The sequence below is a fragment of the Prionailurus bengalensis genome, chromosome A3 (genome assembly GCF_016509475.1).
Source record: "Prionailurus bengalensis isolate Pbe53 chromosome A3, Fcat_Pben_1.1_paternal_pri, whole genome shotgun sequence".
Classification (NCBI taxonomy): Eukaryota; Metazoa; Chordata; class Mammalia; order Carnivora; family Felidae; genus Prionailurus; species Prionailurus bengalensis.
In genome coordinates this window covers 35,627,630-35,653,782 of record NC_057354.1, presented here as the reverse complement: position 1 = coordinate 35,653,782, position 26,153 = coordinate 35,627,630, and the positions used below count along the sequence as shown (strand labels likewise).

Here is a 26,153-nt window from a genome sequence, read left to right as displayed (position 1 = left end):
TGATTGTTATTGGTTCATTATTTTAATTGTTTGTCTAATATTCTCAATTTTTTCTTAGGTTTTCTTCCATTCTTTAATAAATACAGTGATGACATTAAAAGGAACCTTTCTTATATGATCAAAGCAGGGAGATATAGTGTTTCACTTGTTTTAATGATACCCTGAAAACATCTTACCATATTGCAGTTAGATGGTATGTTCAAACATCAAGTTTCTAAACAAAAATTTCATGAGCCCTTGGAACACATTTTAGCATATGAAGTATTGTACCCATGTTGCGTGACTTAAGAAGCTTTATAAAAGGCAGACTTCCTCCATGCACCTGCCTCCAGAGCTGCTGGGCACACTTATGTTGCAATGTGCTCACAAGTCCTGCGTCTCTGTGCTGTGATGCCAGGTCAGTCAGTACAGGGAGGTGTTGGAGAATTCTTGGAAGTCATTGCTGCATTGAGATGACCACCAATACTGAAATATAATGGAAATTTACTGCAAAACACATAAATAGAGCCCGCTAATTACAAATCAAATGCATCCTCAGCTCAAGTTCCCCCTTAGCTAGAGCTCCAAAATAACCATCAACACCCCAACTCCACGCAACACATAGTGAAGTGTGATGTAGGAAGTTGGAATGTAAAGAGACAGCTGTCTTAACCAGTTGCTGTTAAAATATCTTACTTTGCCTGGTTTGTGAAAATAGGACCATATGAACATATTGCTAGGGTCCTTCTCAGGGTCTTGATGTCCATAAACAAGTGAATGGCCTTGAGCCTTTGGCTTCATGATATATTTGTCTCTGTTCCTTCTTGTGCAGAATGGTATTAGAAGCCAAGTCAATGAGGATATTGATGACAAATTAATAGTTGAATGTTGGCAATCCAAAGAAGTCCTGAAATGCCCTAAAATCTTACACTTGAGAGAAGTTTCTTGAATTTAACAATAATCCTTAAAATATACTGCAGTATTAAAAATCTTAATAAACTTTCCTAAACTACAGATTTTTAAAAAACTTAATTGCAGTCACCCAGACTGGGCCTTTCTTCGAATGGGCTTCTACAAGTGAGGGAGGCTGGAATTTGTGGTTCATTCGTTATTTATGATTCAGGTTTGGTTACTAATTTCCTGTGGCATTCTGTTTGTAACACAGCAGCTTAGAATGTTAGAACAGGATTCTGTCACACACAGACTCTTCGGACTGGCTGGGATGGGCCGCCACTGCAGTTCTCATGTATGGGTGAAGAGGAAACATCCTGTGTCAGTCTTATATCATCATGAAAATGCTGTGTAACAACCAGCCACACAATCATACATCTATTAAGTTCACAACTCTGCAGGGTTCAGCTAATCTGAGCCAGGCTTGCTTGTACATCTCGGGTCAACTGTAGGATGACCTGATGGTCCTGCTAGTAGTTGACTGGGCTTGTGCCTATTTGTCAGGTGGCTATTTACGTGTGTAGGATGGTTTTGGCTAGCGTGATCAGGGCCATGTTTCTTTCCCTATCTTTACATCAGCTATCCTGAACACATATTTACGGTAATGTCAGACATGCCAGAAAAGTCACAAATGTGCAAGTAATTGAAAATACAGGGAAGCTGCTAATGTCTCATTGGTCAAATCAAGTCTCATAGCTAAACCTAGAGTCAGGGAGGGAGGGGCCTCAAGAGTTACCTGCTGAAAAGCATGGATACAGTGGAAGACAAAAGAATTTGGGCCACCGTTTACAATGAATCTGTTATGTTCTAAACTGAACCCTTGATTTTCTTGACCAACACACTTGCTACAGTCTGAATGTTTGTGTCCTACACACAGGACATGTGTTAAAATTTGTGGGGCTTTGGGAAGGTGATTAGGTTGTGAGGGTGGAGCCCTCATGAATGGGTTTAGTGTGCTTATAAAAGAGATACCACTGAGCTCCTAGCCCCTTCTACCAGTGAAAACTCAACCCAGAAGAGAACCATCACCCAGCTGTGCTCCCATCCTGATCTCAGACTTCTAGCTTACAGCCTCTAGACTGTGACAAATAAATTTCTGTTGTTTCTAAACTATCCGGGCTGTTATATTTTGTTATAGCAGCCCAAATGGACAATAGTTCCACTTACAGCTGCTCCTCTCCAGTTGCCTCCCAGCTCAGTAAGTGACATTCCTGTCCACCCTGCTCAGGCTGGAGTTCTTTTTCATGCACCATAGCCAACCCATCAAAGAGTCATCTGTCTCCACTACTCCTGCCCTGGTACAAGTTGCTAATGGCTTTTGTTTGTGCTGCTAAATAGCCTCTTAACTAGTGTTTCACCCTTGCCCACCTGCTGTGTTTCTACCACATCTATTAGCAGTTTTAAAAATTATTTTTTAATGTTTATTCATTTTTTGAGAGAGAGAGAGAGGGAGGGAGGAAGGGGGGCAGGCAGAGAGAGATGGAGACAGAATCCAAAGCAGGCTCCAGGCTCTGAGCCATCAGCACAGAGCCCAACACGGGGCTCGAACTCATGAACCGTGAGATCATGTGTTTACTAACTGGCTTAACTGACTGAGCCACCCAGGCTCCCCAATGAATAGTTTTATTTATTTATTTTTTTTTTAATTTTTTTTTTCAGCATTTATTTATTTTTGGGACAGAGAGAGACAGAGCATGAACGGGGGAGGGGCAGAGAGAGAGGGAGACACAGAATCGGAAACTGGCTCCAGGCTCTGAGCCATCAGCCCAGAGCCTGACGCGGGGCTCGAACTCCCGGACTGCGAGATCGTGACCTGGCTGAAGTCGGACGCTTAACCAACTGTGCCACCCAGGCGCCCCCCCCAATGAATAGTTTTAAAATGTAAATTAGATCATACCACTTTCTGCTCAAAGCTCTCCAATGGCTTCCCCATCAGATTTACAATAAAATCCAAAATGTTACCCATGATCTCTAAGGCCATCCACAGTCTGGTTAGTGGCTACTTGGCATTGCTTTATTTTTATTTGATTCTTTCCCCACTGGTTCCAGTGTTCCTCATGGGCCTTCAATGTTGTTCCATGAGCATTCATGACCTCAGGACATTTGCGCATGTTATCCCCATAGCCTAGAATACTGTTCACCTCACTGTTTGATACTCACTAATGCTCATTCGAGTAATACAGAGGAAATGAGTATCAAATACTTTATTCAAGTTTCTGTTCAAATGCCACCTCTTGGGAGTCTCTTTCTTGATCTCTTTTTCTAGTAACTTGCTGTCATTCTCATTCCTGCCCAGTTTTTTTTTTTCTTTCTTTGTAACATATGTTACTGGTGGATGTGTATTTGTTGAATGAAAAACACCACCTAAGGGAAGTGCAATAAAGTTCTAGGAGCATCATACTTGGCATGAAGATATTCCTAAAAGAGTCAATGTTACACGGGAGAAGCGACAGCATGGGAAAACCGTACTACTGCCAAAGTAATGTCCACCGCTTCTGCTCGTTTAAAATGTGTAGTTTGTTGTGGTAGCTAATGGCTATCTTTACCTGAAAATTTTTTGATCATTCTGTTTCCTGGAATATATCTGTAAGTCTATATTAGAAACGTAGTGGCAGACAGGACTTAACAGCAAGTGTAGTGCTCATTGGTTACGTCCTTGTTTCCTGCTAACTTGAACTTCAGGCCTCCCATGCTCTGGTATGCTAGGGAACTTTGCATAACTGTGGAATAAGCCCAGCATCTTCAGTTGGACCAAAGGAAGAGGAGGCTGTGGGAACCTTTAAATCAGGGATTTCATCTGTTTGCTGTGCCGTGGACTTCTTTGGCAGTCCCAGAAAGGCTGGAAGCCAATTTTGAGCACTTGTTTGGTTTTACTTATCAAGATGAAGTTCATGTGACATAAAATTAACCATTTTAAAGTAAGCAACTCACTGGCATTTAATACATTTGTAACGTGATGCAACCACGGCTTCCATCTAGTTCCAAAACCTTTCCACCATTCGAAAGCAGTCTTCCTCATAACCCTGAGCCCCATGGCCCTGGTAACCATTATTCTTTCTCCTTCTATGGATTTATCTGTGCTGGATATGTCATATAAGTGGAGTCCTACCACATGTGACTGTGTCTGATTTCTTTCTCTTAGCATATTTGAGGTTCTGTCCATGCTGTAGTATGTATCAGTACTTCATTTTTATGCCTGAATAATACTTTGTTGTATAGAAATACCACATTCTATTTATCTTTTCATTTGTTGATGGATATTTGGGTTGTTTCCATTTTGGGGCTACTGTACCAGAACTTGAGTATTGGTTTTTAGTTCTTTTGGGTAGATAGGTAGGAATGGAATTGCTAGGTTACCACAGTGACAACATGATGTTCTAAAATGCATTAAATAAAATACCTAGGGTTATAAAGGAAACCAATTATGTTGACATAAAGCTTACAAAACCTAAAATAACACAAAAATAAACTAAACAAAAATATATAATAAAACACAAAAAAATAAAATAACACAAAACATAAAACACAAAAAATAAATTTGTGTTATGGTGATATGTGTTACTTGATTTTGAAATACAATATCCAATGGCAGACCTAATAAGTGGTGTATGTTTAGAGTAGTGATGAATGCAAATGATGTTTCATGGTGTCTGCAACAATCGTAATGTGGTATGAAAAGGTTTATGTTTCTCAATCACAGACCCTTAGAATATTCCTAGGTTTTGTTGCCTGTTAAAGGCTAATGAAAATAGGTAGTTTCTTATCTCAATTCATGAAACCTGTAAATCCTATCTAAATGATCCCAGGGGCTTGAAGTGAAGACCCCGGTTAAGAACCCCTACTTTAGGGAGCCTGGGTGGCTAGGTCAGTTGGGTGTCTGACTTGATTTTGGCTCAGGTCATGATCCCAGGGTCATGGGATCGAACCCTGTGTCAGGCTCCATGGTGAGAGTGGAGCTTGCTCCGGATTCTCTCTCTCTCTCTCTCTACCCACCCCTTATACCCACTAGCACTCTACCTCTCTCTCTTACTCTCTCTCTCTCAAAAATAAAAATAAATAATAAAAAAGAACCCCTGCCTTAGAGGAGTGGTTATAAAAACTGCCTCCATGGTGGCCCATTCTCTCTCTGTCTCTCTCTATATATACCCCACTATCGCCCCCATTTCATTATCTCAGAAAATCTAAGCTCAGGAGCATCAGCTTGGCCAGGTGCAGATCTGTGGAAGTTAGAGAATCCTCATATTTCAGAGATGTTATCACCAAATTTTAAGCTGTTATCTTTTCTGTATCAGATTATATAACTGAAACACATAGGAATTAAAATAACTCTTCTAATGTTGTATAGTACTTCAGAGTAAAGGTCTTGCACCTACAGCATTGCATTTAACCGTCTCAAAGATGTGTAAGTGTGTGTGTGGCATTACCAGTCATTTGAGATAAGGCAGCCCTGATACAGAATGATTTAGTCAATCAAGCTTGAAAAGCAAGTACTTATCAGAGGAGCTAGAACTCGGGGTATCTCCCAAATAAAAATTCAAAGTGCCTTTTCTATTCAACTGGAAAACTAATATATCCAAACTTAATTGTTTACTCAGATTTTAGTCTAAAGAATAGTTACTCCTAAAATAAAAGCCAACAAGGAAACTGCTCTTGCAAATGAAAGGAGTGTTAACATGAGAATACCACCTACAGTTCAGTTCAGTCCTGTAAAGCTCAAAGCTTCCATCCTCTCAGGGGAAAGGTTTCATAGAGGCCAGACTTTTGAACAGGATATTTTCCTGCAGGAAGAGATGAGATTGGTTTTAGAAAATAGAGGTTCATTATTCCCTGAGAAGAAAAACCAAAATAGTGTTCCATCCACATTAGAGGAAATCCAACAACAGCAAATAGTTCTATAGGCCCCCTAGAAGTTTCCCTAGAGAGGATTTGGCACACTTGACAGGTGCATAAATAATTACTGCAAAAATGCAGTTCCCTATGTCAGTTACCTTGCTTTGAATGAAAGAAAATCTGTTTTTCAGTGTATGGGGTTCTCTTCTCCCCCAGAGTTATGTATTCAGATTTTTAGTGTTTCTGTTTGTTTGCTCCCAGGGAACGGAACACACCTTATTCCAACAGTGAAGAAAGAGGAAGGGCTGCTGAGCTCTGGTATAAATATTTTATTATATAGAGAGACAAAGATCACAAAGGGGCAGATGAGGAGCAGAAAACAAATTTAATGTTGTTTTCAAGTCCTCAGAGAAGGTTTATATTAAACTGTCTCTGCCTGCTTGTTTTCTGCTTGGCTTTTGCACTGTCAAACCCAGTAATGAGATCCTTTTGTGTATCTAGAGTTTTCCAATTGGGTGAGGAGTGCTACATCTAGTTGAAAGTGTAGAATTATCCACGTCATAAAGTAGACATAAAGAAAAGGCTGTTATAAAATGGCACAGTGATGAAGGTATATTTTCAAGAAGGATGATCCATATTAATTTGTTTTGGAAAGATTCTATCATAGTCAAAAAAAGGTTAAGAAATAAATTACAGGTTTTCTTCATACAATCCATTTATTTTTTTCCTCTTACCCCAATGTCTTGGAGTTGTTGGAAGACTTTGACCTGATGGTATTTAGCATCTTTCATGATTTCATAATCCGCTGGACTTTATTTGCTCAGAACTCACTATTAATGAGGATAAGGTCATAGCCTTTTCTCTTTGAGAGAGAAAGAAGGAAAAAAAATCTGCAATTCACAAACTCAAATTTCTGGGTACCAGGAGAAGTGGATAAAAGGATGAATAATGCAGCAAATATTCTTAGATTGCAAGGCTGATGGGCCTATTTCCTCCCCGGGTCTAAACCACCTTAAAATGATCTGCATAAGTGCTCTTATTCTTGAATGAGAGAAGAAAAACGTGTGCAGGGCTAGAAGTATTTGTACTAACAGAGTTGATAGCAAATCTTTGTTCTGTTTTTATGTTTTACGTAAAATAGAGTTTTTTAGTAATCGGCCAGTGAGCTCAATAATATATCCATTTCTGAGTCAGGTGCCATTTGTAGTGAAGCTTTTTTATTTGATCTGATGGTCAAGGAGTCCAATATTGAGGGGCCAGTTTACCAGAGAATCCATGGAAGTGAAATGTACAAAATGGCTTAGCTTAGACTTATGGATAAAAACTTAGTTACTCTCCTTTGGGTAGATCTCTATTTTTATAACAGACACATATAGAGATGCTTATTTTGCTGGTAAGAAAAAATGTGGGTAAACTCTAAATTTTCCTTTGATTGTTTCTTTTGCAAATTATTCACTGATTTTTGGTTTTAAGAGCTAAATTTAGTTGTCTGAAATGCTACTTGGGTTGGTTTTGTACTTCCTAAAAACCAGAACTAACATTCTTTACTCTTCACGATTGGCTGGGTAATTTACATAGGACATGTTCACTTTACCCCGAGGACCCCTCTGTGTTGCGGAAGATTGTGTCCATCTCCATTTGTCAGATGATAAATAAACTTGAGCAATGATGAATTGGCCCAAACTGTGCAGCTAGTTCACACTGGAGCAAGTCTGTTGGTTCCAAAGTCAAGCCCTTCCTCTTCAAAGGTTGCAAATAAATTTAATTGGCATCAGTACCTCATAGTAAGAGGTACATTATCAGCAGGTTCAGAGTGTGATAGCTGTTATCCGAACATAGTCTACTGAGCATTCAGAGTGCCTTTTCTAGGTCAATAGCGAGTGGCAATATGGCTCTACAGAGATGTATAGGTAAAGGTTTCGTAGCTGCATGTTTAAAGAAAAAACAATTTGAGAGGAGAATTTTAGTGATACTCTAGGCACATATTAAATTTATGGCATCTGACTTTTTATATTTGGTTATTTGTAGTATAAATAGAAAATTAAAAATCATGCCAATCCTTACAAAATAAACGTACAGCCACCATATTGGTTAATTATATGGAAAATGCAATATAATGGTACTAATAAGGAATAAAACATGCATTTATTTTGCTTAACTTTTCTGGATCAAGATATTTCTCTGTAATATATTACTGTTATATGACAGACCCATATGGCTATATCAGGCTTGAAATTGCATTTCCTGACACGGTGACTTATTTTTTTGCTACTCTGAAATATATGAAGAGAAAATCACCAGACTTTAAAAGGAAATTATGTCTACTTATATTTTAACTGATTTTGAACTAAATTAAAAGCATGTTAAAAAAAATTAAAGCGTGCAACAACTGAGCTTTCAGAACTATCTAGGATTTTTCATTATCTATGCAAGACATTCATTTTTAGGAAGTTCTGATCTTAGCAATCGTAGCTTAAAACATAGGGCATGCTTTTAAGATGATGATTTTACCAACAAATTGCTTTCCATGAACTACAAATAAATCAAGTTTAAATTTAACCAGTTTTAAATATTAAGAAGTAAACTTAATTGGAAAATCCTTGCAACAGCTTTAAAACATAAATCTGTATTCCTAAGGAAGTCTTAAACATTTTTTTGAATGCACAGGAAAGTAGATACATAAAGTGTGCTCCCTCCATTTTTTAGATCATAAAGTACTGGCATTTTTACAGAAAATACAAGCATACTAAGTGTGTACATTGTGTACCTACAGTTAACTGATGCATGTAATGAAATAAAAGCAGGTATTTCTTACTATTCAAGGAGAAAAATGGAGCCATCTTCTGGAAACAGTTTGGGTTGTCCCATAATGGATAGGGTAGACTGTCAACCTATAATTATTTTCAGGGACGTTTTCTTTGGACTTGTCTGAAAATTGGATGAGCAGTGATTAATATCAGGAAGAAGAAAAGAACCTAGGACCTGGAATTTGTCTTTTTAATAGGATAGGAGAGAATAACTGCTTTCAATTTTTGGATATTTCATGAAGCTTATGAAATCTGTATTTAGTTCCTTTGTATCCTACCATTAGTGTTTATTATTTCAGTGGCAGTGCTGTGCTGGACCATAAGCAAGACTAGGAACTTACAGATATACATATAACTTTGAATTAGCCAGTGTGTACATAGTCTTCATTATTCATAGATTTTGTATTTGCAACTTCACCACCTCACATGTTTTGGCAATTCTGTGCTTTTGTTGGTGGTTTTGCTGTGTGAAACGGCCCCCCAGCATAGTGCTAAAGTGATGTCTAGTACTCCTCAGTGTGATGTGCTGTATGGAAAAAATAATATGTCTTCGGTTGTCTTCATTCAGACATGAGTTCTGGTGCTATTGGCTAAGTTGACCATTGATGAATCAACAATATATATGAAATGTGTCTTTAAACAGAAACACACCTGAAACTATCAAACAAGGTTATGAATCGGTTGATTGGTGAGCAGAGACGAGCACGTTAGCGTCAGAGACTTGGAGAAACCTAGTCTTGGATTTCCCGGAGGAGCAGTGGGTCAGCATTCACTAACCTGGTGTTTGCGGCTACCTTATAGAATGTGACTACTGCAGATAATGAGGATCTCTGCACTAAACATGTGCAATTACCAGTTAGTGGGCTCAGTCCCAGAGATTCAGGGACCATGGGAACGGTTCCTGCCTCCGTTGGGCTCACCATCTGTTGGAGAGCTGGACTCACAGGGGACTGATTTGGAAAAGTGCTATGACAGATGCAGGAGAGGTGCTAAGGGGGAGCCTGACACTGCCGGGGGGTCCAGGGAATAACAGGTCAGCGGCCGCATGCCTCAGAAATGATTGAAACAAGAGAAAGGATGTGCAGCATGTAGGGGAATGTGAAGTAAGTGAGGTGTGTGTTTATTTTTAAACAGAGCATAATGTTGGTGGGTTCCTGACGCATGTTGGTACCATGTTGTTACAGAAATACACTGTGGCAAAATGCTTCCACCTCTTGCCAAAATGAACACTGAAGAAAAATGAAGAACACTGAAGAAATCCAACAAAAAGTTGCAGAACAGAAATAGCCAAACTCCTCTGGAATCTGATTCATCCACAGCCATCATAAAAAGGTAGGGGAATGAATTGTGGTACGATTTTGCATTTTAAAATTTTATTTTAAATCATTTATACACACACACATACATACACACAACAGAATATTATTCAGCCATAAAAAGGGAAGTCTTGCCATTTGAGACAATGTGGGTGGACCTTGAGAACATTATGCTAAGTAAAATAAGTCACATGGAGAAAGACAAATACCACACGATCTCACTTATATGTGCAATCTACAAAAATTTTGTTTAAATCTGAACTAAAGGTTACAGAGAACACATTGCTGGTTGCTAGAGGTGAGGAAGCGGGTGGACAGTCAGTGAAATGGTGAAGGTGGTCAAGAGGTACAAACTTCCAAAATAAGCCAGTAAGTTATGGGGATGTAATGTGCAGCATGGTGACCATAGTTAACAATACTGTATTGTATATTTGAAAGTTGCTAACAGAGTAGATATTAAAAGTTCCCATCACAAGAAAAAAAATTATAACTGTGGGGGTGAGGGATGTTAACTAGACTTATTGCAGGGATCATTTTGCAGTAGATACAAATACCAAATTGTGTGGTACTCCTGCGATTAATGTTCTATGTCAAGTGCATTTCAGTAAAAATATGGAATGGTAAAAAAAAAAAAAGAGGAGGATGTTTATTAAACTAATATCCATTGGGTGGCTTCTATATATCTGCAAACTCTTCTAGACACAAGGAATGTGGTAGTAAACAGAAAACATAAGGGTATGGCCTTGAAGGAACTGACATTTTGGCTGGAGGAGATAAGTAAGTAAATGCACAGGAAACCAACAGCTGTTAATCATGTCTGCAAACATGGTGAATAGGGTAGTGAGTGAGATGCAGGGTGATTGAGGGGCTACTTTAGTTTCAGTGTCAGAGAAGACCACTCAGAGAATCTTGGCTTGAGAGTAGAATGATGGGAAAGAGCCAGCTGAGTGAAGGTTTGGAGAGAAAACCTTTCAGTGCCATGAACCAGGACCTGGACATATGTGTTTGAGGCTCAGAAAGCAGACCTAAATCGCTTGGAGAAGGGATTTGGAGAAGCATGAGGTAGGAGATGAAGTTGGAGAACCTTTTAGATATAGAAAGTTGCCTGGATTTAAGTCCAGTGGAGGTAGAAATTATTGGAGAGTTAACTAGCAGAGAAGCGAGCTTATATTATAGTTTTAAAAGGCCTTTCTAGTATATTTAGCTAAGGGGTGGGGGCTCAGTGACAGTGGAAAACAGGGTGCCGTCACCTAGGCAAGAGATGATGATGAATTGGTTTAGGGACATGGCATTGGGGATAAATGGATTTAAAATATATTTGGGGTCTGCTTCAGCTAGATTAAATTAGATGATCGCCAATGTTATTTATGAATCCCCGGACATAATTCTAAGTTCCATATGAAGAGTATGTTGTTCATTTGTGTTTTAATATATAACAGTCAAATGGTATTTTTTTTTCACATTAACAAAGAGCAGCATATGATGTGTATGTTTGTGGTGTGCTTCTGAACTTAGAGGGGGCTGATGTCAAGTTGTGAGAAAGAAATAAAGTTCCGCCCTGAAAGCTCAAGTTCTAGGCAGGTTATCTCATAACACTTGGAGTTGTGAGCCTTCCAGATGCTTGTGCAACTTCTCTCCTGCTTCCAGCAGGGTTTCTGACTTCTCATAACATTGTTACTCCCATCACGTAGAGGTTGCCTGTGTGATGGGTGTCCTTCTAGATAAGAAACCTATGCATTTTTTAAGGACTAGTGGCTTGAGTCACTCAAGCATGACTTCAAGAGTATAACTTCCAAAAAAAAATAAAAAAAAAAAAAAAGAGTATAACTTCCATACTGGATTACTCCTAAATGGAATATTGAAGCAAAAACTAAAATACAACTTAAACTTGGTGTTCCACAAAGACAAGAATATGTGGATTTAAGCAGTGTTCACTAGACAACCTAATGGATTGTGAGGGCTCTATGTCTTGGAGTGAGTAACCATAAGCAAAGTCACAGAGGAGGGGAAGAGAGGATAGGAATTGTGCAATGACCTTGGTGGATAGGTCTAAGATTTCAAGAAGCCAACAGCCACTATTGGAGAATGGGCCAACCTCAAAGTCTGTGTTCAGAAGAATTTTCAGCGTGACTCAAACAGTATTGTAAGCACTTCGGCAAAGTACAGGGTTCTGCTTTCCAGTACTAGTAGTAACTCTGTGAAGTGGCTCTAAAATTGGGCGCTGTGGGAACCCTTCCTTTCTCCACCCCAAACCCTTCTCAAAAGCCTTTGGTTATCAGAAAACAGGTCCAGTACAGTAGTTACACAGTGTCAGGTAATTGAAAAGATTGTTGAGATTCCACAAGGTATACACATGTAAGGCTCTAATGAAACAAAGGAAAGGGTACAGCAGGAGAAAGAAAACATAGCAAGCATTAGAAGAAACTAAGACTTCTAAGTGCAGCTCTGAGTCCTTACTCCATCACACATCTTAGTCTTCAGATCATGAACCGTCAAGATACAAGTGTGATACCTTGGTCTCAGGAGCCAAGGATCAAGCGTACTGAGAAGTATTTTAGACCCCACAGCTCAGGAAGCTAAAAGCAGGCTTTGTGAACAGGTAAACAGGTGTAAACCATCAATCCATACAGTTTCAATAAACAGCGTAGACAGGCTGGTACCATATGCCTTTGGGGGAGTTTCGGACTTCTAACCGCACGTTATAAATCACTAGCTATTACATTTCACTTCTGTCTTGGGCAAGAATCAATACCATGGTTCCAGGTACCCTTCAACATAAGCACAGAACTACCCAAGATCAATTGAAACTTAACCCTATCCTCATGTACTCAGAGAATTGGACCATGATGAAAACACCCAAGAAAACATAAATGTTTTTAGGTTTTACCTAAGGGTATACTCATTCTGTGATTGGTCATCCACTGGACTAGATTAGCAGGGGAGATCATTAAAAGGGTAGGTTTTCAAATGCAAGTCAGAGTTTCATGGAAAAAGTAATTGTATTCTAAATCAATAAAGATGAAATAAAACAGAAAGAATAGTAGTTGATTTAGGTTGATTTCCCTGGAATCAAATAGACAAAAAATGGATACTGGTATTTATTTGGAAGGTGATGCCAGTATACCTTTGTAGGAAAGTGGGGATGTGAGATGGGGAAGAGAAGGAAAACAGGAAAAGAACATTATAATTACTGTGACCAAGAGGAGGGTGATCCCGTTAGGCAATTCTGGGATATAGTATAGGACAAACCTTGGGTTTATCCTAATCAAGGGCAAGGGAATCAGGACTTATAGCACCTTCTGCCATCTGCCTTGATGGAAGATTGCTCCCCTGAATGGAACTCCCTGGCCACTGTGGCCTGCCATAGATGTGGGACAAAGGGACTCCAGCAGCCTGAGGAAGCCTCAGGCAAAGAATCTCAGGTGTTTGCCTGTTGGAGGCCACCATCAGATCAGCATGCACAGAAATGATGAATTCCAAGAGGATATGGATGGAGCCCTGACAGTTTCTACATAAGAAGTGACAACAGTGATGCTCATAATAATATTAGTAGAGCTGTCATTTATCAAGTACTAAGCCATGTACTATATTAAATGCATTACATGCATTTCATCATTTAATTCTTATTTGTTGAACAGTCACTCAGTGCCAGGTACAGGGGAGGAGAAATATATATTTTATCACTACAGTACTGAAGCATATATATTTATGCTAGTCTTCCATTTAAAGATGAGCATGTATGGGGTGCCTGGGTGGCTCAGTCTGTTAAGCATCCGACTTTGGCTCAGGTCATGATCTCACAGTCCGTGAGTTCGAGCCCCACATCGGGCTCTGTGCTGACAGCTCAGAGCCTGGAGCCTGCTTCAGATTCTGTGTCTCCCTCTCTCTCTGCCCCTCCCCTGTTCATGCTCTGTCTCTCTCTGTCTCAAAAATAAATAAACATTAAAAGAAAATTAAAAAAAAAAAGATGAGCAGTAAGGTTGAACAAATTTAACCAAATTCTCTGGAGTAAGACATATAGGAGATATATCTGGGGTTCAGGTTCTGGTTTGCCTTCAACACCATCCCTTGGGCATCATTAATGTAATTCTTAATTAACTAATTAATTATTTTTCTGACACCCATTTATTTGAAAGTTGGCAGGAGCTATTTAGATTTGGTGATACAAAAAAAAAAAAATGCCCTTGTCAAGGAGAACAGGAAGAGAAAGACAAGAAAACATGTAGTGTAATAAGAGCTATAATGAAAGGGTATTATCTGCTATTAAGTAGGAATAAGCAGGAGGGCATCAGTTCTTGCTGCATAAGAAGTAACCCCACAACTTATGGCTGAAAACAATAAGCATGTATTATTCACTCTGAATCTGTGGGTGGGTTGAGAAGGTCTGATGTGGGCCAGGTTTAGCTGATCTTAGGTCCACTCATTCATCTGCAGCTAATATTGGCTGAGAGTTGGCTAGTCAAAGAAGCTTCCCCTCACATATCTGGTAATGGATTGACTGTAGCTGGATCAACTCAGTTCTCCAGCAGTTAGCCTGGACTTATTCCTATGGTGGCTAAGGAAAGTTTGAGAGTGAATGAAAGTGTGCAAGGCTTCTTGAGGCCTCAGCTCAGAACAGTCACTTCTGCTGCATCATATAGACCAAATTAAATCACAGGACCAGCCCAGATGTAAAAATAGACTCTACCTCTTGGTAAGAGGAGCTTAAGGTCACATGGCAAAAGGGCATTGACACAGGAAGTGGGGGGTGGGGGGTGGTAGATCTACCAAGAAGAGAAACATCTGGATTAAAGCTTACAGGGTGACTAGGTGTTCCCCAGCCAAATAAAGTAAGAAGTGAATTGAAGGCAAGGAGGATAGCAGGTGTTCAAAGACACCCAGAGCCCCATAATGAAGGCATATAGCTCTGGGAAGGAAGCAAGCACCATGAGAGAGAGCAGCATTAAGGTTAGAAGTATGTAAGTGTACCCAAATGTAGAAAATAAAAATTGAGTTGCAGGAAGAATAATATGTTTAAGAAAAAAATGTTAAGTAAATAGGAAGAGGAGCAAAGGTTAATAAGTGGATGGATGGGTGGATACCCAGATTGCTGTAGCAATATGGTTAAAAATTATAAGATTTTCTCTTAGGAAATGATCTGTAGGATTGATATTTATTTCAAAAAAGGAGGGAGGGAGGGAGGAAATACCTTGGTGGATGCTTGGAGAAAAAGATGAGGTTGAGAATAGGTGTGAATGCATGTGACTCAGTGTATGTATCTTGTGGCTTCAGGGAGGTAATGCAATGATGTAGATTACGTGATAGAAACTCTTTCTGACATGCACCTTCCACAGCATGCTAAGCATGGTCAGTGGGTTTTTGTGGAAACCCACAGAATAAGGTATACCTGAAATAAATGATTTTGGGATTATGGTCCTAAACTGAAATACCAAGGCTCCAGACTCTCACATGGACAGGTTTCTGGGGTAGGTTTCTGTGAGGCAGCTGGGCCCCATTGACATCAGGGATGTATTTATAAAGAGATTTTTCCATGTATGGTTCCATTGGGATGTGTGTGTGAAATGGTAATTTTCAGTTCATGGATTTTTCACTTTGAGACTGAATTGTGTAAATTAAATAGAAGCCTTATTCTATAATTTTCCCGAGTGACTTTTGTTTTTCTGCTGGGCCTGTGTTTTAGTGTGGTGCTCATCCAAGCCACCAGGTGCAGCAAATTTTAGTGTGAGCCTTAACAGGCTGATATTAGATAGCATCACCAGCTTCTTGGAGGCAGGATGGGAACTAGGCTACGGAAATAAATGCTGGTCAGACCCTTGAATGGGGATCCCAGGGCCAAAATACCCACCCTTTTTGGTTTGTGGAATGTATTCGATTCATTGTTGTCTTGCCAATATGTTGGTGATTGTTAGCTACCTATTTCTAAAAACTAAGATAAGGATTAATTTTTTAAAAAAGTAAAATAAACAACAAATGATATAGTTAAAGCTGACAGAAAAGATACGGAATCCCATGAACACTCTGTGGGGACCTACTAATTAGTAATTTTTCCTTGGGAAGCACTGTCCCGAATTTGCATAAATCATTTACCATTGTTTTGGCTTAAAAAATTGGCCCAAACATGAATATATTCCTGTTTAATATATTATTAATTTTTGCTTCCTTTTGAGCTTTATAATGATTTTGTACTCATAGTAGACTCATGCTTAGACTCATAGTCTAAAGATATGCTCATTGCATTGAACATTTCTAAGATTCATCCATGTTGTTACATGTAACTGTAGTTTGTTTTCACAGCTAAGTAATATTACATCCTGTAAATATATCACAATTTATTATTCTGTTTATTCTGCATTTTGTACTAGAAGAAATGATACTGTAATAATTTTTTATATGTCTCCTAGTGTGTGTGCAAGTTTTTCAAGGCTATCTGCATAGATAGCATGATAGAATACATGATATATAGGAAACCAACTATCCCAGGTTGCCTGGAACTGGGTGCTTTCCCAGGATACAGGATTTTCAGTGCTAAAACCAGAACAGTCTCAGACAAATTGGCATAAGCGGTCACCTAAATATGTATGTGTTCAACTTTACAACATAGTACTAAACTCTTTCCTAAAGATTTGTTCCCAACTAGCAGTAAATGAGAATTACCCTTGCTTGGTGTTGTGGATATCTGAATTTTTGCCAATCAGTTGGTAAAATGATATCATATGTACAATGATAAAATGATATCATAAATGATATCATAAAATGATTTGATATGTAAAATGATATCATGATTTGAGTTCTCTCATTACTAATGAGGTTCAATATCTTTTCATGTTTTCTTCTCCATTTGTATTTTCTTTTCTGTGAAATGTCTTCCACATTTTTTGTCTTTCTGCTGGGAAGTTTTGCCAAATACATTCTTAGGCACTTCTTTGGATTCTCTTGGCTTTACCATCACCTAGTATAGGGTTTGTCAACAGAAGGGCTAATAACATTTGGACTTCATAATTGTTGTTGTAGGGAACCTTCTGGGCATTATTATGTGTTTAGCACTTTCCTTGGCCTCTACCCACTTAATGCCAATAGTTCCTTCTAGCTGTGACAACAACAAAAATCTCTAGACACACACACAAAAATATCTAGTCAGATGTCGCCCTAGGGGACAAAATTATACCTGGCAGACAACCACTGACCTGGATCTTAGCAGCTTGCTCCTGTGGAAGAGAAGAGGAAGCAAGGCAGTTAAATTCCCTCTCAATTTCTCTCTCTGATGGCCTATTCCAGGGCATATGTCTCTGTACAGCATGTTTAAAGGGGCTCCACGTCACTTCAAGGATGCCTTTGCTGGGCTACTGCCTGTGCTTTTTCACAGTTCCTGGTAATGCAGTGGCCAGACTAGTAACCTATTACCTTGTCCTCTTCCTATCCTTCCTTGCCCCATTTACTTTCTCTTTTTCCTACCTTGGGATTTCATATTCCAATTAAAGCATTAGCACTTAATACTTGTCTCAGGTCAGTTTCCTAGGGAAACTAAGCTAAAGTAAGTGGTTGTAGAAAGGATACCCTGTGAATTGGATTTTGGAATTGGATTACTGACTGTCTGAAAGCAATAGGGCTCACATTTGTTTTGTGGGAAATTGGAATGATAATGAACTCTGGTATGGGGCAGCAGCACAATTATTTGAGCTTTCACCTGTAGTAAATGGAGATAACACTGATATGGAGGGAGATTTAGCAGCTACAGCACACAGTAACTCATAGGGCCATGACGGTTACATGGATTGTTCAGCAGCATGTCTACTTTTGACCTGCAGAAAGAGATTGTTAGGCTGAGGGTGGTTAATTGCCAACTTAATGCATGCTCTGAAAGACAGAGGGCATCTGCAGCAGCTTTCAAGGAGACTTCTTTCCAGCCATTGTAGGGCAGACTGATGAAATTTAGCCCAGGATCTGACTGTAAGTTTGGCAGAGCTTAAGAGGAGACCACATAGCTTTTTAGGGTCTCCTGTTTCAAACTCAGGGCCCTGACAAGGATGCCGAGATGGGATGAGGTCATTGGGGTGGATGAGCTTGACAACCTTGAACATTTAAATACCCCTAAACTATCTCAGAAGACAGGAGCAATCCCTTCTCCCTTGACAAAGAACAGCCTAGTATTTTACCTAAAGGAGGGTCCTCATAAGACTATCGTCATTCTCCTTAAGATCTTTCTCAGCCACTCCTCATTGCTGCAAGGTGACGATGAGTATAGTGTCAGCAGAAGGAGTGTTAGCCCTTTGGGAACAAAGAGCCCACTCACTGAAAAATTGAAGTACCTGGGTAACAGGTGCCATCAAAACTAAGGAAACCTTCATGGGTGCCGACCTTGAGTATATCCGGGAAGGGGAAACCCACATGGAAGCTGGAACAGTGAGGATTTATTAATATGGGGGCCTCACACATAACTCAAATTTAATCTTTTGTCAAAGACAAAAGATTGAAGTTGGCCCTGACAGTTCTCTTAGGATGGTGTTTTGAAGTCTTTATGCTATGATGGCTTATAGCAAATGAGGAGGAAATTGCAGTTTCTTTGATAGAGCCTTGATAAAGGATCAGATGGCTCACAGAAAAGGAATGCTTACAGTTTTAGGTACTGTCTGGGAATCTCTCACTTGACTGTTTTCCTAACTGACCAAGAGGGCCCAGAGGGTACTCCCTTCACAAAGACAATAAGGTACTCTCTGGAGATGAGGGTTGGCCTCTTTGAGAAGCTCTGTAAAGGCTGCCATCTGTTGCTTGGATTGATGTTTGGAGATACTCACTAGGAGCTGAGCTTGCTAATATCACTGAGCTGATGGGACTCAGAATAGCAGAGCTCAGTAGCTACACTTACTGTTAGTGGAATGTGGACCCAACTGCCATAGGGGAGCACAATTAAAATGCCAGTCAGGGTGCCTTGAACCACTGGGATCTAACAGTGGCCAAGACAGCATGGAAGTCTTTGGGACAAAATAATTGGACAGCTGATGGGGATGTTGCAGAATCTGGATAATCAGGAAAAAAAAGTCAAGAGCTTATAAATCATGGAATATCATGGTCCCTTACCAAGTTTCCACGTCTGAGTTTATAGATGGCAAAGATACTATGTCAGCTTGTGCTCGTCTTCCATTTTCAATTGTTTTTACATTTTTAGACATAGTTATTTTATGGGTTTTTTTAAATGCTTGTATTTATTTTTGAGAGAGAGAGAACAAGCGGGTGAGGGGAAGAGAGAGAGGGGGACACAGAATCCAAAGCAGGCTCCAGGCTCTGAGCTGTCAGCACAGAGCCCAACATGGGGCTTAAACTCATAAACCACAAGATCATGACTTGAGCCAAAGTTGGATGCTTAACTGACTGTGCCACTCAGGCACCCCTAGACATAGTTATTTTGTATTTAGCTGCTCAATCTGTAGATGAAGTACAAAGGATGCAGAAAACTAGTCATTTTGTTAACTGTTATTCTTGCTGGCATTTTTCTTCATATGATTGGGATATTTGATTACTAATGTTAATATGTGGGAATCCTTAGGGCCTCAATGGGGATGTTTTCCTGGGGAGAGTATTGCTTTGCTTCCTCTGTTCCTTTTCCCAAGTTCCATTCTAGATTCTGTCTTGGAGGTGTGACTGCCCTGCCTTGCTCTGCAAAGGGACCGAGAGTTGGTCTCCAGATCTTTCTATAAGTTCTCTTATTTCTTTTTTCCGTCCTTCATTTTGGCAGGGTGGGGGTGGCCAGATATTTCCTTTACTGTCTAGTGAGCCTAGCAAAACTTATCATTTTTAAAAACGTATCCAGGATATGTTTGTAGTTTAGCACAAGGAATCTTCAGGTTATCTAGAACGCATACTGCCAAAATGAGATAACATTGGCTCCCTAGTAATATCTTTGGCACCAGGAAAATATATGAATGCAGTTAGCAACTGCCCAATGCACTCATCATAATGGAATTGAGTCTGGTCCAGGAAGTATTTAATTGAATGGATCAGAGGGGCCGTTTTTCTCATCTGTTGTCAAACATCCTGGTCACATGGTTAACAGATGTTGATCAGAAGCCTGGGCCTGTGGGCATATATCCTGAGTAAAGTTTCTCTCCATCAGAAGAAACCAGCCCAGCTTGTTCTCCTCTCCATATTCCCTATGCTGCATTTGACACACAGATTCAGCATTCTCTGAGCTGTTCCTCTTATTTCAGCCATTTTTTGGAAGCAGGTTAGTATATTGTACTTTCTGGAAAGATTTCCACACATTTCAAAGTTTGACATGTGAAAAGACAAAATTTTAACTCTCCAGAACACTCTCATCCTTGGAATTTCCAAATTCCTGTACTCTAAGTGAGAGAAGTGTGAGTGAACTTGACTGTCAGGTCATAGGGTAGACGTTCTCATGCCTTTAGAGACCAAGCAGTGTAAGAAACAGGTGGTGGTGGTGGGTGCTGTGCAAACAAGGGCATGTGTGCAATGGAACCTACTTTACTCTGTTAGTGGCCTATGGGAATGGGGACTCAGGTCTACCAGATATTCCAGCTTTTTTAGGAGAAGCTTGAAAGCTGGAATTTTCTGATAAGAAGTCTCCCAATTTTTGAGGACTGGTTTACTAAAAACAAAAACATGCTAACAACAAAGAATCTGATTATGCAAGGGGAAAAAAACATGTTTGTAGGCAACCTACAAATGGAAGGTAGCCTGCAGACAAGTTCAAATAAACAACACGTAGCTTAAAATTGACCAGTTTCATAAAGTAAAGCCTATCTGCATGGCAGTTTGATTATTTTGTGCCAAAGAAAATAACTCTCCTATCATTTATTTTGCTTTTGCTTGCTTGTTATCTTGCTTGTTTTTCCCCCCTTCGGCAAAACTGAAATCCTAGTGGATACTGCATCAACTAAAGTTACACATACCCTACACACGCAGAGATCCTGTATGTCTGTAACATGGAAGAACGGAAACAACTCAGAATTTCAACAAAGCTACAGTATGACTCAGCAACAGCCCACCTAGGTTTGTATGCAAGGAAAATTAGTGTAAAGCCAATCTACCATAATAGTCCAGAACTGGAAAGAGTCCAAATGTTCAAAAATAGAAGAATGATAAATCTTGATTTAGTCATTCAGTGTAATAGTGCACAACAGTAAAAAGAACATACTACTGATAAACACAATAACATGGATGAATCTTAAAGATACTATGTTGATCAAAAGAAGCTGGACACACAAAAAAAGATGTATGTGTGATTGATTCCATTTATACAGAGTTCAAGAACAGGTAAAACACATCTATAGTATTAGAACTCAAAAAACTACTTCATGGTGACAGAACTCTCAAGGACACACAGGAGCCTTGTAGGGTGGTCGTGATGTCTGTCTCATCCAAGCAGTGGTTTTATGGCTGCAAACAATTGAAATGTCTGCTTTCTATGTGCAATAAAAGTAAATAAGTAAATGAGCAGCTGTGGTTCGTGCATTGCATTAACCTTCTGGTCTTGCAGCTTCAGGGATGCATTCAGGGATGACTGCTGAATAATATGAAGTAGGTTTTCAAGTAGCCCTGTTTGCCCATGCGTTTGCAGACCAGGTGCTTGCAGGCTAATTCTTCCCATTGTCCTCCAACCCAAGATGTCTCCATGGCGAATACACGTGTATAGAGGTGAAGGCCATCTGCTTCCCCATGTGGTGTGATGGTTTTTCCAGGATCTCCACCTGTATAGTATGAGTTCTTCGGTTATCATAGACATTTGGAGTTTTCTATAAAACCAACTAAACTTGAAGGAATGGCACTTTGGGGCATTACTGGTATATCTTCTCTTGCAGCATCCTAATCTCCGCACACTTAAAAAAAAAAATACAGTAGGGGCGCCTGGGTGGCGCAGTCGGTTAAGCGTCCGACTTCAGCCAGGTCACGATCTCGCGGTCCGTGAGTTCGAGCCCTGCGTCGGGCTCTGGGCTGATGGCTCACAGCCTGGAGCCTGTTTCCGATTCTGTGTCTCCCTCTCTCTGCCCCTCCCCCATTCATGCTCTGTCTCTCTCTGTCCCAAAAATAAATAAACGTTGAAAAAAAAAATTTAAAAAAAATACAGTGAATAGAATAACCATGCTCCTTTCACTCACAAGCTTAATGTTGCCTTAAAATTTCCTAAGAAATAGACTTAAGGGGAGAAAATATGCACCCCGGTCTTCCTCTGCTACTAGAACTTTGTGTTGCCACACAGATAGTTTCCCATGCCCCAGGACCGGTAGGTGCAGTCCCAGAAGGAAGCAATTGAGAATGGCCTGAAAGCACTCCCAGCCTGTTTTGTCCAGCATCTGACCTTTTGGTTGGAAAGTGGGCCAAGGAGAGAGTTGGTAGGAACTCAACGAGTAACTGAAGAAGTGGAAACACACACTGAGCCCTTAAGCCAGGAGGGGCTTCTGGTGACACAGTCAAGACTGTATTCCAGGTTGCTTGTTGCAGCCTATCGCTAATATGGCACGAAATGTGAGAGCCTGAGAGCTGGTTGGAGCACAGGGAATGCAGAGAAGGGTGCTGTGCAACTACAGCCTGGGGCTGATGCTCCCGCTTGTATTCTAAAGGTGTTGCTCCTAATGGAAAGTTTTAGTTTTATCAATACGTGATGCTCAAAACATAAAGCAACTTAGAATCTCTGTAAAGCACTTAGCTTGCTTGTCTGTACATAAAGAAAGAAGAAATATTTTTTAAATGGTCTTTGTGTCAATTTCCATTTTTTTTTTTTTACTTTAAAGACAAATCAAATTTCATTACAGTAAGCTTCATGGGGAATTTGGCATTGTATACCATGACATTTTTATTTGGCAAGACCAAAGGTGCCTGACTTGGGAGTCAGGTGACCTGAGTCATTTTTAGCTGAATCCCTTAGAGTCCACAATGCAGTCTTAAGCTTGTTCCTTAACCTCTCTGAGTGCTGAGTGAATGAAACAAAGTGAAAACACCTAGTCTGTATATTCCTTGAGTTTGGTATACAGGACAATGAAAGGCACCCTAGAAAGTAAAAAGATGAGGTGAATGGAAGTTGTGATCATTATTGCCCCTGTTGCTTAGAAAGCCACCATACCAAATGGCATGTCTGCAAACATTCCTTGGAGGAAGTACTGTTTGATTCTTGCAACTGATGTTTTCATTTGTATTGGAATAGGGTATGAATGTACTTCGGTGTGGAAGGATGACTAAAGAGCATGCATTTTAATGGGAGCAAAGGAGCTATACAGTTATAATCTAAAATCCTGATTTTCTTCTCTCTCTTTCTGGCTGGCCAAATGGTATTAACTCAATGAAGTTGTTTTATTTCTAAAATGGGAAAACCAGTATCTACCACCTTGATCTACTTAAGAGGAGTGTTGTAAATATCAAAGGAAATCACACGTGTGCAAAGGCTTTGAAAGTACAAAGTAAAAGAGCATATAGTGTAAGAGTTCATATTACTTTTTCCTTTTTCTTAGAAAGGTTTCTCAGCAAGGGGCACCTGGGTGGCTCAGTCACTTAAGAGTCCAACTTTGGCTCAGGCCATGATCTTGTGGTTCCTGAGTTTGAACCCCGCATCGGACTCTATGCAGACAGCTCAGAGACTGGAGCCTGCTTTGGATTCTGTGTCTCCCTCTATCTCTGCCCCTCCCCCACTCACCCTCTGTCTCTCTCAAGAATAAATAAACATTTTAAAAAAAGGTTTCTCAGCAATATTTTGAGGAATCAGAGATGACTGATCAAGCCAGTTGTCCCACTTGCCATACTATTTGATTTTTTCTTCTTTTACAAATGCAAATAAATATAGGAATCAAAGGCATTGATTGCATGGGTCAGATTCATCACAGTGGTCAAACAGTTCTAAAATCTTGGCTTGTTGTCAAGAACTCGAAGATGCCTGATGGCCAGTGTTGTATCAATGTTGGTGCTATAACTTGAGAAAACAGATTATTTCTTGTCCAAACCGGGACTGATTTGAGAGTAAAAAGGAGAGCTGTTTAATAGTTACACCAGGATAATAGTAGTAAACTAGGACTGTTCTGGGCCAAAAAAAAAATACCATTAGAAAGTTTCCCCTTTAAGTCAAATCATAATTATGTCTTATATGTTCTAAGGACTCAGCTCTGGGAAAGACTAAAAATCTAATTAGGTATATAGCATAGTTCTGGCTTTCAAGAAGCCAGAGTCTATATAAGAAAGCTTACAGAATGCAATGATACAGAAACAGTGAAAGACATCATGTTAGCAAATGTTGGATTTGAGTAGGGAAGAAGTTTGGAGCTTATATGGGAGTATAGCGGCTCAGACAACCTTGGGTTTCTGGGGAGCCTGTCTGGGAGGGGAAGATTTGAACACCTTGAGAGGACTGGTGGGTCTCAGTAGATGTGGAGAGAACAGAGTGGACTGCTTTCCAGGCAAGTGGAACAGCCTGGACAAACACCAGCATGGATGGGTTTCTTGGCTGTGTATAGAAGGGAGAGAGGAGCCAGAAAGACATTTTAAAAGGATAAAATGTATTCTTTCAACAGGTGTTTATTGGGCATATGTATTATGGACAATACTCTGAATGCTATGGATTCAGCAGTGAACCAAATAAAATCCTTATCCTTAGGGAGTTCACAATCTAATATATTTTAAGAACTTTCCTTAAAATCTTGGGGCACCTGGGTGGCTCAGTCAGTTGTGTCCAACTTCGGCTCAGGTCATGATCTCACAGGTTTGTGAGTTTGAGCTCCGCGTCGGGCTCTGTGCTGACAGCTCGGAGCCTGGAGCCTGCTTCAGATTCTGTGTTTCCCTCTCTCTCTGCCCCTCCCCTGCTCATGCTCTGTCTGTCTCTGTCTCAAAAATAAATAAAACATTTAAAATCCTCTATTATGAGGATTCCTCATAATCTTCCTCTATATGAACTTTTAGATGGAAAGAAGTCTTTTGGAAAGAAGGGGAATGCTGTTTGAAAAGACGAAGAGGCAGAATGATTCAGCTCGTTTTGTGTTAACATAATGAGGGAACCCCACTAACTGAGCTAACTGGGCTTCCTAAACCAGAATCTGAGACATGGAGAGGGATTTACCAAGCATCAATCCATTCATTTCATAAACACTTAATTGAGAACCTGGGTGCCTGGTACTGTTCTGTGAGCTGGGGATACCACGGTCAGAAACATGGGGAAAGCTCCCTGCCTTTAAGGCAACATTAATAAAATTAAGTCTTTCAAGATCATATATCCCAAGACAAAGAAATGAATATTAAAAAAAACATAAAGGTTCTTTAAGCATCTCTATACATATTCACTTTATTCATACAGAGCTAATAAAGGGAAAGTAGTTATTTGCTTTTCTCTATGATACAGTTTTCTTGCTCTGATTATTACTATGTGGGCCCAAGTCTTCTGCAAATGTAATAGATGCCTGTGGCAATTGGGAATCATCAGCAAACAAAAGAATTTTCTTCCATGTATCTGTTGCAGAGGGTAGTAGACCATATGTCATGCCACAAGAGGCCTAAGAGGTTATACATTCCCCTAAAATGCTTCTATTTCAGGTAAGACATATTTATAATGTTTAATACAGAGGTTAATATCATTGTATAAAACAGATAACCCTGTTATTCTCAGAGTTGGGAGCACACATCAAAATCACAGAGACACAGATTGCTAGACTTACCACCAGAGGTTTTTTGATTCAGAAGTTCTGGGATAAGACTGATAATTTGCATTTCTGACAATCCCAGGTGATGATTATGTTGACTGTCCAGAGGCTATGTGTTGAGAACCACTGTGTTACTCTTCAAATATGTAACTATAATATGAATACAAAGTTGGTTGATTTGTAGGTATGTAAATTGTAATAGTTATGAAGAAGGTCATTGTCTATGGCTGGGTTGACTAATATGGTAGACAATAGCTACATGTGGCTATTGGGCTCTTCAGTTGTGGGTAGTGCAATATGTTGAAACGAAAATATTTTGGGTCTTATTTTTTATTATTTTAGGGAGAGAGAGAGTGCCATCAGGGGAGGGGGCAGCGGGAGGGAAAAAGAGAGAATCAAGCAGGCTCCACACTCAGCATGGAGCCTGACACGGGGCTAGATCCTATAACCCTGGGATCATGACCTGAGCCGAAATCAAGAAACGACGTTCAACTGACTAAGTCACCCAGGCACCCCTAGATCTTTTATGTTAAATAGAATATATTATTAAAATTAGTTTCACTTGATCTTTTTTATTTTTAATATGGCTACTAGGAAATTTAAAGTTAACATATGTGGGGGCGCTGGGATGGCTCAGTTGA

At 39.8% G+C, this 26,153-nt stretch overlaps 1 protein-coding gene across 1 annotated transcript in view; it reads left to right on the top strand.

Annotated features, from left to right (window-relative positions):
• Positions 1-26,153, top strand: part of PAK5 (p21 (RAC1) activated kinase 5) — a 299,753-nt gene that overhangs the window by 116,834 nt on the left and 156,766 nt on the right. Inside the window, exon 2 of the mRNA XM_043602881.1 lies at positions 9,752-9,899. The gene's annotated coding sequence lies outside the window, so the exon portion shown is untranslated. The remainder of the gene's footprint in view (positions 1-9,751; positions 9,900-26,153) is intronic.